General features: G+C 41.1%; 1 pseudogene; it reads left to right on the top strand.

The window, feature by feature from the left end:
* Positions 1-2,948: 2,948 nt before the first annotated feature.
* On the top strand, positions 2,949-9,939 carry LOC136217426 (uncharacterized; annotated as a pseudogene).
* Positions 9,940-14,022: the final 4,083 nt, after the last annotated feature.

Here is a 14,022-nt window from a genome sequence, read left to right as displayed (position 1 = left end):
TCAATGATGATATGGTGATCGGAGGGCTTCAAGAAGCCCTTGAGGCAGATTGGTAGTGTCCTCCCAGCAGGGTGAAGATGACAAAGGGGAATACAGCCTTGAACAAGAAAGACGAGCCTTCATCCTTCTTTTTTTGTTATATATATAAATTAGGAGCCTTGTAAAGCGAGATGATAGTGGATTGATCTTCATAGAGAAAATGATGAAGATAGCCATCTATCATTTCATTCTAGTAGATGCATATATTAGTAGATATTTTGTAAAGGAAAGGTTGAAGCCAGCCGATTACTTCTTAGGGCCATATCATTTTGTCGAAGTCCCCTTTGGAATGTAGGATTTTGTAAAAAATGAAACAATGGGTGATGAGTTCCAAAAAAGAAAAAAGAAAAAAAAGGGGGACCAATCACCCTTGTTTCATTCAGATAGATGCACATGATGGGGCAAATATTTTGTAAAGATAACTTTTGGAGGAGGATGACACGTCTTAGTATCAGTTCTGTTCAAACGTTATCGATTAGGGCCCATTACCACAGGGGTAAAGTGTAAAAAGGGATTAGTCTAGATGAAGGAACAGTCATCCTTCACATGTTCTTCAAAAAATATGTGATACCTTATCGTTATGAATGATATCCTTTTCCTGGGAAATCTGTTTGTCATATCTTAATCGTAATAAGAGGCGCATATCATTCAACCATGCATAATCATCACTTATACATTTTTTTTATTTTTTTTTATTTGTTTTTATATAACCCTTTATCTGAAATATGCATAACACAGGATATTCAATAAAATCTCAATGGAATTACCTACTTACGAAATATTCGAAGAAAGGGCAGTGGAGACATGGTCAAGAGAGAGCCAACAAAGGCTAGGAGATGTTGCGGCTGTAAATGTGACTCCCGACCGGGTAAAAACAGATTTCAACCAAAATGATTTAGAGGAGTTAAAAAACATATTTGGGATGTTACCAGCTGCAGTGGTGAGGGCTTTCTCCCATGAGTATGGGTGGATACGACACTTGATATATGTACCAACTCACCCCACTATGCTTAAGGCATTGGTCCAATTCTGGAATCCTAGCATCAGATGTTTCATGTTCGGTATGAACGATTTGACTCCCACCCTAGAAGAGTACCACTGTTTAACTCATATCCCGCTGACCAAGGAAAGCAGACTCTTCGCTTATAATAACAATGAAAAGGCAAAGAAACAGCTAGCCAGATTGATAGGGCTTCAAGCCAAGGATATAGAAGGGTGGGAAACAGATCGAGAATTCAGTGTACCTAAGATGATGGCGTTTGCAGTAGATAATCTTTGCAATGACAATGGAACTCGGATGCTGGCTTTATTACTTTATGGTCTAGTGCTATTTCCAAGATGTTTAGGAAGGGTAGACTCAGCGGTTGTTGTCTACTTCTCAAAGGTGGTTCAGGGTGCTAAAGGTGTAAACCCTGTAATAGGGATATTAGCGGAAACCTTCCGTTCTTTAGATTATTGCAGAATCAATAGAGGTGGAAGGTTCGTGGGGTGCGCGCCACTGCTATGCATATGGGCTCTAAGTCATTTTCACTGCCCGGAGCGCTTTGGCTTCCCAGAAATAAAATACAATAAGAGTTACAACCAGTACAAGAACTATGTCACAGATTTTGGGGAAGCTATATGGCCAAAGAAACGTCCATCGAAAAAAGAATGGTCTAGAATCCTTCAGAAAATAGACTCGTCCGACATCGTGTGGTTACCGGCTTGGAAGGAAAAGCTTCACACCATATATCGCTGTGGCGAATTCCTTTGGGTACCTTTGTTAGGTCCATGGGGAGGAACCGGATACGCCCCTTGCTTAGTAAGAAGACAGGCCGGATCTCGTCAATTTGTTCCAACTACGTACGGTCTGGATCAAGCCCACTTCACTTATGGAGAAACAAACACGAGGGACAAAGTCAATGCCGTAATAAAAGCTTGGGAAAACTTGAAAGTTATCTCAAATCGGGACCAGACCGGGGGCATTAGCGGAGAATATATTTCATGGCACCAAAGGTTTGCGGCTGAACTCACTCTATGTTTGCAAGAGGATGAAGTCTTTGAATCTAACGAGTTGCCTCGATCCACCAACCTAGATGAAGTTGTTGACGCTCAGCCTATGGCAATTGATGGGTTTGAAGCACTTGAGGAACGGATGATGGGAATGAGGATAGAGGAGTTAGAAAGGAGAATAGCTTATGTAGAGCATGAAAGAGACTCGGCAATCCACGAGAGGAACTTGGTAATCCATGAGAGGAATGCAGCGATTTATGAAAGGGATTTAGTAATCCATGAACGAGATGAGGCAGCTCTTAAACACCAACTTTGTGTTGAGGAAGCAACTGGAAAACTTCGAGAGAATGAAGACCAGATCCGGGAACTCAGAGCTTTATATCAGTCTAGCCAGCAACAAGTGAATAGCATATGGGACGATGTGCAGCGGCTGTATGATCAGGATAAACTCCATCAAGAACAAGGAGACTTGACGAAGGAACAAATTAAGAGGGCCATGACCATTCTCAGGGAAACTGCGGCACGAGCTCGATGCATAGCACAAGAGTTAGCACAACTCAAAGACCAGCTAGTGATAGCCGATGCTAGTGGAGTTAGTTTATCATGTTATCTTGACGGACTCATCAGAGAACTAGAGTTCTATGGCAATCACGGATGAAGATTCTGATCGAGATTTTATTGAATATTATCTGTTATGTCATATTTTGGATATTGTGTGAGAAAACTTGTTTTGATGTATTGTAATCTTCATATAAGTATTTGTCTGCATGTCATTGGTTTTTCTTTCTTCTCTCCTTGCTATACATAAATCATGAAAATAAAGATTTTAATTAACAATTCATTTTAACGCCAGCAGTTCGCCAAGAACGATATAATCACCCCTGGCTCATTTTTACGAAACCCGGGCGAGAGTAAGAATGATGAACGAAGAGGCATATGAAGAAATGAGGAAAGAAATGGAAGAGTTAAAGGAACAAATGGCTAAGTTGGCTGGGCTAGCAGATCTAAAGGGTCAAATGACTCAACTAATGGATATTGTGAAAGGAAAATCAACAACAGAGACTCAAAAAGCGCCTGAATCACACGGCGCTGGGACCTCTTCTTCCTCTCACGGGAAAAAGAAAGATACTATTTTTATTGAAATACCGAGGAATGAAGAGGTTCATCAAGAAGCACCCGTCGTCCCAGATCTTGATGATGTAAAAATAAGGGATGAATTGAGAAAGTTTGCTACTGAAAGGAGTCTGCTGGAAGAAAGGTTGAAGGCCATCGAAGGGGTCAATGGAACCACAGACGCTACGACACTTTGTCTGGTTTCAGATATCGTGATACCCTACAAATTCAAATCTCCCGAATTTGAGAAGTTTAGAGGGGCTTCTTGTCCACAAACTTATATGACAATGTACTGCAACAAGATGGCAGCCTAAGCCAGCAATGATAAGCTTTTAATGCATATTTTTCAAGAAAGCCTTAAGGGGCCGGCATTAAGGTGGTATACCCAACTTGATCGAGCTCATATTCGCAAATGGAAAGACTTAGCAGACGCTTTCATGAAGCAATACAAACACAACATGGATATGGCCCCTAATAGAGAGGATCTGAGGACCATGGAGAAAAAAGATTCTGAAACCTTCAAGGAGTATGCCCAGAAATGGAGAGACAAGGCGGCAGAGGTGATCCCACCTTTGTCCGATAAAGAAATGATATCTAGCTTTTTGGATACTCTTAAACCACCCTTTTACAACATGATGTTAGCCAACACAACTGGGAGCTTTTCTGATTTTGCTGTGGCGGGAGAAAGGATAGAGCAGGCCATACGAAAGGGAAAATTAGAGAGTAGTTCGCCAGACAAGAATGCTTTTCGGAAGGGTATCGTAGGAAAAAAGAAAGAAGAGGAGACACATATGATTCACGGGTATCCATCTACAGAATATTCTAACTTCTCTCAGGGACCAAGCGCTTTCACCCCAAACATACCTCAAAATGGGTTTGTTGCACACGCCGCAGGGGGTTCGCAACAAAGGAATTGGAACAATACTTCCAATCAGGGGAATAACTTTTCCCAAAACACCATGGCCAGGAGACCCCAGGAGTCGATTGATCCAATTCCTATCACGTATGCTGAACTGCTTCCCCAACTACTCCAAAGCAGACAGGTGTCAATTAGTCCTATAGAACCCATGGCACCGCCATATCCTAAATGGTACGATGCTAATGCCAAGTGTGAATACCATGCGGGAGTGTTAGGGCATAATATCGAAAATTGCACTGCTTTTAAGAGAAAAGTTCAGCAACTGGTCAAAGCGGGATGGTTAAAGTTCAATCAACGAGATCAGAAACCAGACGTGAATAAGAATCCACTTCCTAACCATGATGCAAAGGTAGTGAATGCGGTGACGAATGATGATCATTGCTTGGTCAAGACCAAAGTAGAGGAAATAATGATGCCAATGGAACACTTATACCGCATAATGTGCAAAATAGGACTACTCGAGGAACATCCTGAAGGGAGAACCACATGTAGCTATCACGCGGAGAAAGTGGGACACCTAATCACGGAATGCGATCAGTTCAAGCAAAAGGTCCAAGAATGTATGGATGCGAAGATGTTAATTTTTGAGGCATCGAGTCAGAGAGTAGCAGGTGTGAACATGGTGCAAAGGGAGAAATCATCATTGCCGGTTCCTATAGTGATTAACTATGATGGAAGGCAACCAGCTCTCGTTGGGGATCTTGAATCTACTTTCATGACAAAGTTGATCATTCAGGCTCCAACTCCTTTCCCATTTGAGAGTACACGGGCAGTACCTTGGAAGTATGATAGTATGGTAGTACCACAAAATTGTAGTACCAGTCACGTGGAGGGTTTGGCTGACATTTCTGGAACGACGGGAATGACTAGGAGTGGCCGGTGTTTCACATCAGAGGAAGTAGAAAAGAGACATCGAGAAAATACAGAAAGGCGTAGAAAAGGAAAAGCAAAAGAGGGTGATACGATAGAGGACCCTTTGGAGAAAGAATTCGATACCTCAGATAAGTCATCCACTAAGGAAATTGTTACGGAGGATGAAGCTTGTGAATTCCTAAAGTTGGTAAAGCAAAGCGAGTACAGAGTGATTGAACAATTGAACCAAATACCGGCTCGCATATCCTTATTGTCATTGATAATGTCGTCAACATCCCATAGAGCAGCTTTACTCAAGATTTTGGACCAGGCATATGTATGCCATGATATATCGGTGGAGAACCTGAATAATATAGTAGGTAATGTGGTAGCATCCAACTATCTCACCTTTACAGATGATGAAATACCGATGGAGGGTACGGGGCACACCAAGGCGCTGCATATCTCTGTTAAATGCAAGGATCACGCTGTTGCAAGGGTGTTGATTGATGATGGGTCATCCCTCAATATCATGCCCAGATCGACTTTAGCTCGATTGCCCGTGGATAGTTCATACATAAAGCCTAGCAACGTTCTAGTCAGGGCTTTCGATGGAACTAAAAGAGAGGTGATAGGTGATGTGGAGTTGCCAATTCAAATTGGACCAGTGACATTCAACATCGCCTTTCAAGTCATGGACATCACCCCTGCATATAGTTTGTTGCTTGGAAGACCCTGGATCCATTCTGCAGGAGCGATCCCGTCTTCGTTACATCAAAAGATCAAGTTCATAGTGAATGGGAAGCTAATAGAGGTATCTGGGGAGGAGGATATCTTGATAAGCAAATGCCCTTCGATGCCTTACATCGACGTCGCCGAAGAGTCAATCGAAAGCTCATTTCAGACCTTCGAGGTTGCAAGCGCAGCCTATACTACCAAAGGGCCGCAAATTTTTATGCCCCGACACTCTAAGGCAGTAATGGCAATGGCCAGGGAAATGATAAGAAGCCATTATCAGGCGCAAAGAGGTTTAGGAAAGGATAATCAAGGAAGGGCTGATTGTTTGGAACCTTTGGCAAACTACTTTCGAGTAGGATTGGGATACCACGCTACTAGGCACGAAAGGTGGAAGATACAACAACAAAAAAGAGAAGCCCGCCTTGCTAGGTTGGAAAATAGGGAGGTCAATGAAGATAAAAGGGAGTTTCCTCCCATAAGCAGTGCTTTCATAAGTAAGGGGAGGTTCTCGCTAAATGACGGGACGATGGTCATTTCAGTGATAGGGAAAGACGAGGGTGATCCAGGACCAAGTGACTGGGTGTCTGTTTGTGAAGGAGAGCTCCAGAATTGGAAAACTTATGATCTTCCTGTAAAAAAGTAATAATAAGCGTTAATTTCTTTAAATTATGCCTAAGGTTTAAAGAATGAAATGTTATCTGGCGCCCTTTTCTTTTTCAATAAAAAGTTATTCAATAAAGTGCAAGTTTTCACACCTACGACCATCTTTCTTGTCTTTTCATATATCTATACCAATATTTATTATTTCTTTTTTTCTTTTTCCTTTTATGATGTGTGCATTCAGGAGCAGTGATGAGGTATTTGACAATCATGATAATTATGAACCAATTGGCAATTTCGATAATTCGGTCTATGAAATGGACTTTGAAGGAGAAATTGAGGAAGAAATCCCTACAGAAATTGAAAGGATGTTAGAAGCAGAAAAGAAAACCATGGAACCACAAGCTGAGGCCCTAGAAGTAGTAAACTTAGGGATGGAAAAGGAGCCCAGAGAAGTTAAGATAAATGGAACTTTGGACCAAGACATCAAAGAAAGGCTAGCAAGCTTATTAAAGGAATATAAGGATGTGTTCGCATGGTCATATGAAGATATGCCCGGTCTAAATACAGACATTGTGGTGCATAAGTTACCGCTAAAACCTGAATCCAAACCGGTGAAACAAAAATTGAGAAAAATGAAGCCGGAAACATTGTTAAAAATAAAAGAGGAGGTGAAGAAGAAATTTGATGCTGGCTTTTTAGCGGTATCTAATTATTCAGAATGGGTTGCAAATGTGGTACCAGTTCCAAAAAAGGATGGAAAGGTAAGGATGTGCGTAGATTACAGGGATTTGAATCGAGCCAGTCCGAAAGATAACTTTCCGTTACCCCACATTGACGTATTGGTGGATAACACCGCCGGGTACCATATGTTATCCTTGATGGATGGATTTTCAGGCTACAGCCAGATCTTGATGGATATGCTAGATAGAGAAAAAACAACTTTCGTAACCCTATGGGGAACCTTCTGTTACAAGGTGATGCCGTTTGGGTTAAAGAACGCAGGGGCAACGTACCAAAGGGCGATGGTCACTATATTCCATGACATGATGCATAAGGAAATGGAGGTATACGTGGATGATATGGTAGCAAAATCGCGAGCAAATGAAGATCACGTGGTCGTACTAAGGAAAGTCTTTGAGCGGCTCCGAAAATTTCAAATACGACTAAACCCTTCGAAGTGCGTGTTCGGCATTACTTCTGGAAAGCTCCTAGGATTCATTGTGAGTAGAAGAGGGATTGAAGTTGACCCAGACAAAATCAAGGCGATACTTGAGATGCCTCCCCCAAAATCGGAAAAAGAAGTGAGAGGTTTCCTAGGGAAGTTGAACTATATAGCTCGTTTCATAGCTCAATTAACTTCGACCTGCGAGCCGATCTTCAAGTTACTAAGGAAGTGCAATCCTTCCAAATGGAATCCGGATTGTCAAAAAGCCCTTGACAAGATAAAAGAATACTTGCAAAATCCACCGATATTGCAGCCCGTTAATCCGGATAAGCCGTTGTTGCTCTACTTAACGGCGCACGATAATTCCATGGGTGCACTCTTGGCACAACATGACGAAACAAAGAAAAAAGAGCATGCCATTTACTATGTCAGTAAAAAATTCACCGACTGCGAATCCAGATATTCCCCTCTAGAAAAGACTTGTGCGGCATTAGCCTGGGCGTCTCAGAGATTGAGACATTACATGCTAAATAATACTACGTGTTTGATCTCCAGGATGGACCCGGTTAAGTTCATCTTCGAAAAACCTGCATTAACGTGAAGGTTGGCCAGGTGGCAAGTCTTATTGTCTGAATATGACATTGTATATGTGGCTCAAAAGGCAATAAAGGGCTCGGTGATCGCGAATTTTCTCACTGATTACCCCGTGGAACATGACCACCCGATGGAGGTGTCCTTCCCAGATGAAGACATTGTGGCTGTCGAGATAGATGAAAATCCCCTTAACGTGTGGACAATGAGGTTCGATGGAGCGTCCAACGCCATGGGTCATGGGATATGGGTAGTTTTGGTATCACCAGAAGGTCAACACTTCCCTATCACAGCAAGACTATGTTTTCAGAATACCAACAATACGGCTGAGTATGAAGCATGCGCTTTAGGAGTCCGAGCTGCGTTAGAAATGGGAATAAAAAATTTGAAAGTTTATGGAGATTCGGCTTTAGTCATCAACCAGCTTAATGGGGAGTGGGAAACTCGAGATAGTAAACTCATCCCATATCAAGAGCATATACAAGAAATGATCAAAAGTTTCCATTTCATCAAATTTGAACATGTATCCCGATTGGAAAACCAAATGGCAGACGCATTAGCAACCTTAGCCTCCGCATTTGAACTAGAGAAATGTCAAAAACTACCGGCCATCGAGATTAAGTTGCATGAAGACCAGGCCTATTGTGGGAATATAGAACAGGAGGTCGATGGGAAACCATGGTATCATGATATCAAGAACTACATACAGGAACAGATCTACCCCCAGGGGGCAACTAATAATGATAAGAGGGCGATAAGAAGATTGGCTACAAGTTTCTTCCTAAGCGGAGACATCTTATATAAAAGGAATCACGATACCACTTTAATCCGATGTGTATGCTTTCCTTACAATCAGCAGCTAGTGGAAGAGGTACATGAAGGGTTCTGCGGAACCCACCTCGGAGGACATGCTTTGGCTAGGAAGATCTTAAGGATGGGGTACTATTGGATCAAGATGGAATCTGATTGCATCAAATATGTCCGAAAGTGCCACAAATGCCAAATTTACGCAGATGACATGAACGCGCCATCCGAACAGCTCCATGTAATGGTGGCACCTTGGCCTTTTTCAATGTGGGGTTTGGATGTCATTGGGCCTATCGAACCAAAGGCTTCGAATGGCCATCGTTTCATCCTCGTCGCCATTGACTATTTCACCAAATGGGTTGAAGCTGCATCTTACGCTAGTGTAACCAGAACAGTGGTAACGAAGTTCATGAAAAATAACATCGTCTGCAGATATGGATTACCCGAGCGCATCATTACGGATAACGCGAAAAACTTCAACAACAAAACCATGGAAGAAATGTGTATGCATTTCAAAATTAAACATCATAATTCCACGCCTTACAGACCGAAAATGAATGGCGCTGTTGAAGCCGCAAATAAAAACATCAAAAAAATCGTGCAAAAGATGGCCTTGACTTACAAAGATTGGCATGAGATGTTACCATTCGCGTTGCACGGGTACAGAACCACGGCTAGGACTTCCACTGGTGCAACTCCCTTCTCTCTAGTATACGGTATGGAAGCTGTCTTACCCGTAGAGGTCGAGATTCCGTCATTAAGGATTATGATGGAAGCAGGGATAGAGGATTCGGAATGGGCTCAAAAAAGATATGACCAGCTGAATTTCATTGAAGAAAAAAGGTTGACAGCAATATGCCACGGGCAACTATACCAAAGAAGACTGATAAAGTCGTATGGTAAAAAGGTGAGACCCAGACAGTTTCGAGAGGGGGAATTGGTGCTTAAGAAGATTATTTTAAAGAACCTAGATCCTCGGGGAAAATGGACCCCAAAATATGAAGGCCCCTATGTGGTGAAGAGGGCGTTCACCGGAGGGGCGTTGACGTTGACAAACATGGATGGCAACGAGTTGCCGAACCCCGTAAATTCTGAATCTGTCAAGAAATATTTTGCATAATTGTGCTTAGGATTGTCAAACGATTGTCAAACATCTTATCCTGGTATTTGAATAACGCATGATTCTATAAAAAATAAAATATCTCTGATCCTCTGTCAACCATGAATACGCCCTATATACGTATATACTTTTAATATGTAATTACGCTCACTTAAAAGAAGTCTTTTCTTTATACTCTTGTTTTCTTTTCTCTCGCATAATACTGACGAATTTTTATGAAAAAAAGGGGAGCATGATGCTAACGAATATTATTACACAAAAGGGGAAGATTGTAAGAGATTTCGCTCCTGCCTTAACAGCCCGGAAGGATGAAGTTTGAATAATGAATTAGAAGCGATCGAGCCTCGAAAATTGTATTGCGCCATAATGAAAGAAAGAACGTTCATACAGGACCATATTCCCACGATAGCCCCAACTCTAGAAGGATGATGGAGTGGAGAAGACGAGGGTCAATAGGGACCGCTTTGGGCAGCATAAACAAACATTTGCCAATAGTATGGAGGGAATCAAACTTACTTCTTAGAACAATCGGGGCTTCGGATAAATGAGTCCGGGGTGAATGATCCCTGCTCGGGGCATTCCTTCGGGCGTTTGAAGAAACTGAAAAAAGGAGATAAACAAAAATGAAGTAAATTTGCTTGCCATGCATCATACCGCACGGAATAAAACATATGTGCGTCTTTTTCCTCAGAGTCACTGCACGCACTAGTTGCCTCTTTTATGGTGTATAGAATGCATGATAAATATAGAACTTAAAGAAATGTCGAGTCCACATGTATCCACCACGCCATACTTTCACAAATGTATAGGTCCTTGTGAAAATCATCCTCGATCAAAACCGTCCTTGCTCGACGGTGTAACCCATTGGGCCAAAAGGACTATATAGTTCTTCACAAGAAGATGGATGCTCACGATGTAGTCGCGAAGTGGAAATTTCAGCATCCCATCTAAACCTCCCTCTATAGAATCCTCTGAGATCGAGCCCCATGATTCGATTCTGTTATTATCTGATTATTCCTTGAGATCTAGTCTCGCAATTCGTTTCTATTCGAGATGGAAACATTTGTTCCGTAGAATCCTCTGAGATCAAGCCTCACGATTCGATTCTTTTATTTTCAATCTTGTTATTCCGTTGAGATCTAGTCTCGCAATTCGTTTCTATTCGAGATGGAAACATTTGTTCCGTAGAATCCTCTGAGATCAAGCCTCACGATTCGATTCTTTTATTTTCAATCTTGTTATTCCGTTGAGATCTAGTCTCGCAATTCGTTTCTATTTCGAGATGGAAACATTTGTTCCGTAGAATCCTCTGAGATCAAGCCTCACGATTCGATTCTGTTATTTTCGATCTTATTATTCCTTCGAGATCTAGTCTCGCACTCCGTTTCTGTTCAAGATAGAAACGTTTTGTTCTGTAGAACCCTCTGAGATCAAGCCTCACGATTCGATTCTTTTATTTTCAATCTTGTTGTACCTTTTGAGATCTAGTTTCGCAATCTTTTTCTATTCAAGATAGAAATGTTTGTTCCTTTCGGATCCCTTAAGATTAAGCCTCAGGATTCAATTCTGTTTATTTTCGATCAGGATATTCTTTCGAGATCTCGCCTCGCAGTTTCATCTCTATTCAAGATAGAAATGTCTATTTCCTCCGAATCTCCTGAGATCAAGTCCTCGGGATTCGAACCCTAATCACATGGATCCCCTGAGATCGAGTCTTGGAACCGACATCTATTTAAGATAAACAACATTTAAAAGCGTGCAAAATGTATATCTAGGGATACTTTGCATATCTTTATTGCATAAAGTATATCTAGGGATACCCCGTCCGATAATTAGTCCGTCTGCGAAATAGAGATTTTTGGTCCGTTTGTCGGTTACGTGTAGGGAAGAAAAACTTGATTAATCACCCTACCCCGCCCAAATATTGGTACTAAAAAAATGTGGTTTTTGTGTTAAATTTATTTGATTTATCTCAATTTGATTTAACGTTACATAAATATTAAATACCTACGACATTAATCATGTAATTAATTAAATTATATGCCTTTATTATATCCATGCGTCTACGTTTAGATGAAGCGGATAATTATCGGACGGACTAATTAGTACGCAAAAAGACCAATCAGTATGAAAACCATTTAATTAAATCGAATTGGTCACATTGAAGCATGATGTAGTAGTAATCATTAAGATAGGTAAAGAATAAATTATACATGACTTAATTAATTCCAACAAGCTTATTATTTATTAATTTGAACCTATGCAAACTAAGCCCATGAATCCAATTAAATTGAGAATGACCCGTCTAATTAATATGTGAAGGAGAAGTGGGACATTAAAACAAAATCTATCAATTTGTTTTCACTATTATCTAGGCCCAAATAACTGATTTCCGGATTCTTTTTATTTAGCCCAACCTTTAACCCTAATTTACCCTAATATAAATACCACTATACTAACCATTTTTGACCTGGCCTCCCTCTTTTACTCTTTGGTCGACAGACAAGCCTCTTCCCCTTATAGACTCCTGCTATTCACCCCTCTCAACCCTAGTCTTTTCCCTCTGCTCTTTCTCTTTTCTCTTTCGCAAAGAGTTGCGAACTCCACCGCCTAGGCTTGCTCTGCCGCCCCCTTACTCGGCCGACGATGGAATCGCTGCTGTCCCGACAGCAACGGAGCGTCCCCCTCCTTCTCTCCGTCTTCCATTTCGAAGCCGGAGCGCAGGGTCTCCCTTGCGTTTTGCACAGATCCGTTCAGATCTGTCCGTCCGCGGCTATATCCTTGGTAAGTCCTCGCTTTTTCCCCTATTCCCTTTCTTTTCTTCCTAGTTTCGAGCGTGTCGGTCTGATGGCCATTTCTTTTGGCGTTTGCAGGCGAAACAGAGCTGATCCGCCTCTGATCCGCGCCGCTTAGGGAGTTTATAGGCGGACGGCAGTCGCTCGACTCCTTAGGAGTCCGACCCACCCCGATCTGGTCTCTCCTAAGGTAAATCATGTCTGAGGTATATTTCTTTTATTTATGTTCGTTCCTTCCCCATTTCTTAACTTTTTCTCGTGTTCTCTCGAGTTCCTAGAGTTCGGGATGCAGGTCTTGGCGACTCATTAACTTATTACGGACCAGAGGATGCGGGGATGGTTTTTTTGTTACGAATATTGTGCTCAACTTGTATTCTGATGACATTTATGGGGTTTTCCAGATTCGTTAATGAAGAAATTTGTCTCCTGCTAATTTGTAATGCGTTTTTTGTCTATGGTTGTGAAAAAGGGTCTTCTTTTTTATAAAGTTGGTGTCTTTATCTTTGGTTTTTGGAGTGAAAGCGCTGAATCTGGTGTTATTGTGAAAAAAGGGTCTTCTTTTTTATAAAGTTGGTGTTTTTATCTTTGGTTTTTGGAGTGAAAGCACTGAATCTGGTGTTATTGAGAAAAAAGGGTCTTCCTTTTTTACAAAGTTGGTGTCTTTATCTTTGGTTCTTGGACTTTTAGGGCTTTCACTGTAATAAAAATGTCATCTTTTTTTTTATAATGCTTCTGTCTTTATAGGTCTTAGGGTTTTCATTGTAATAAAAGAGTCATCTTTTTAGGATCCTGTGTGTTTTTCGAAAAAAAAAGGCTCTACCTTTGTAAAGTCTCTATTTTTATTTTGTATGGTTTAGTTAAAGAAACCAGAGTGGTGTAAAAGGTAAAAGGAGTAGACTTTAGTGTTTAGACATCTCAAAGGGTTCTTTCAGATCTGGAAAATAGGTATATTTTCCAGATCCTTTGATCTTAGGCATTTCTGAGGCCTTTTGTTTGGCTTCCAGAACCTGGAAACCAGAAAAATGTCTTTAAATGCCTTTCCCTTGATGTTTAGACATTAAAGCCTCCTCCTTTTCTTTATTAAAGACATGGATCTGAGACCATTAATGGAAACTTTAATGATTTTTGTCTTTAGAACCTAGAGACAGAACCATTAAGGTTTTAATGGTCAAGAATTTCTACTTTTGGAAAGGAAAAAAAACAGAGATGAATATCACAAGAAGAGATGAAGTAGGTTGATAAAAAAACAAAAAGGAAATATACAACAATAAATATAACAAAAAGTGAC

Source organism: Euphorbia lathyris, chromosome 2 (genome assembly GCF_963576675.1).
Source record: "Euphorbia lathyris chromosome 2, ddEupLath1.1, whole genome shotgun sequence".
NCBI lineage: Eukaryota > Viridiplantae > Streptophyta > Magnoliopsida > Malpighiales > Euphorbiaceae > Euphorbia > Euphorbia lathyris.
This window is presented reverse-complemented; position numbering and strand designations above follow the sequence as displayed.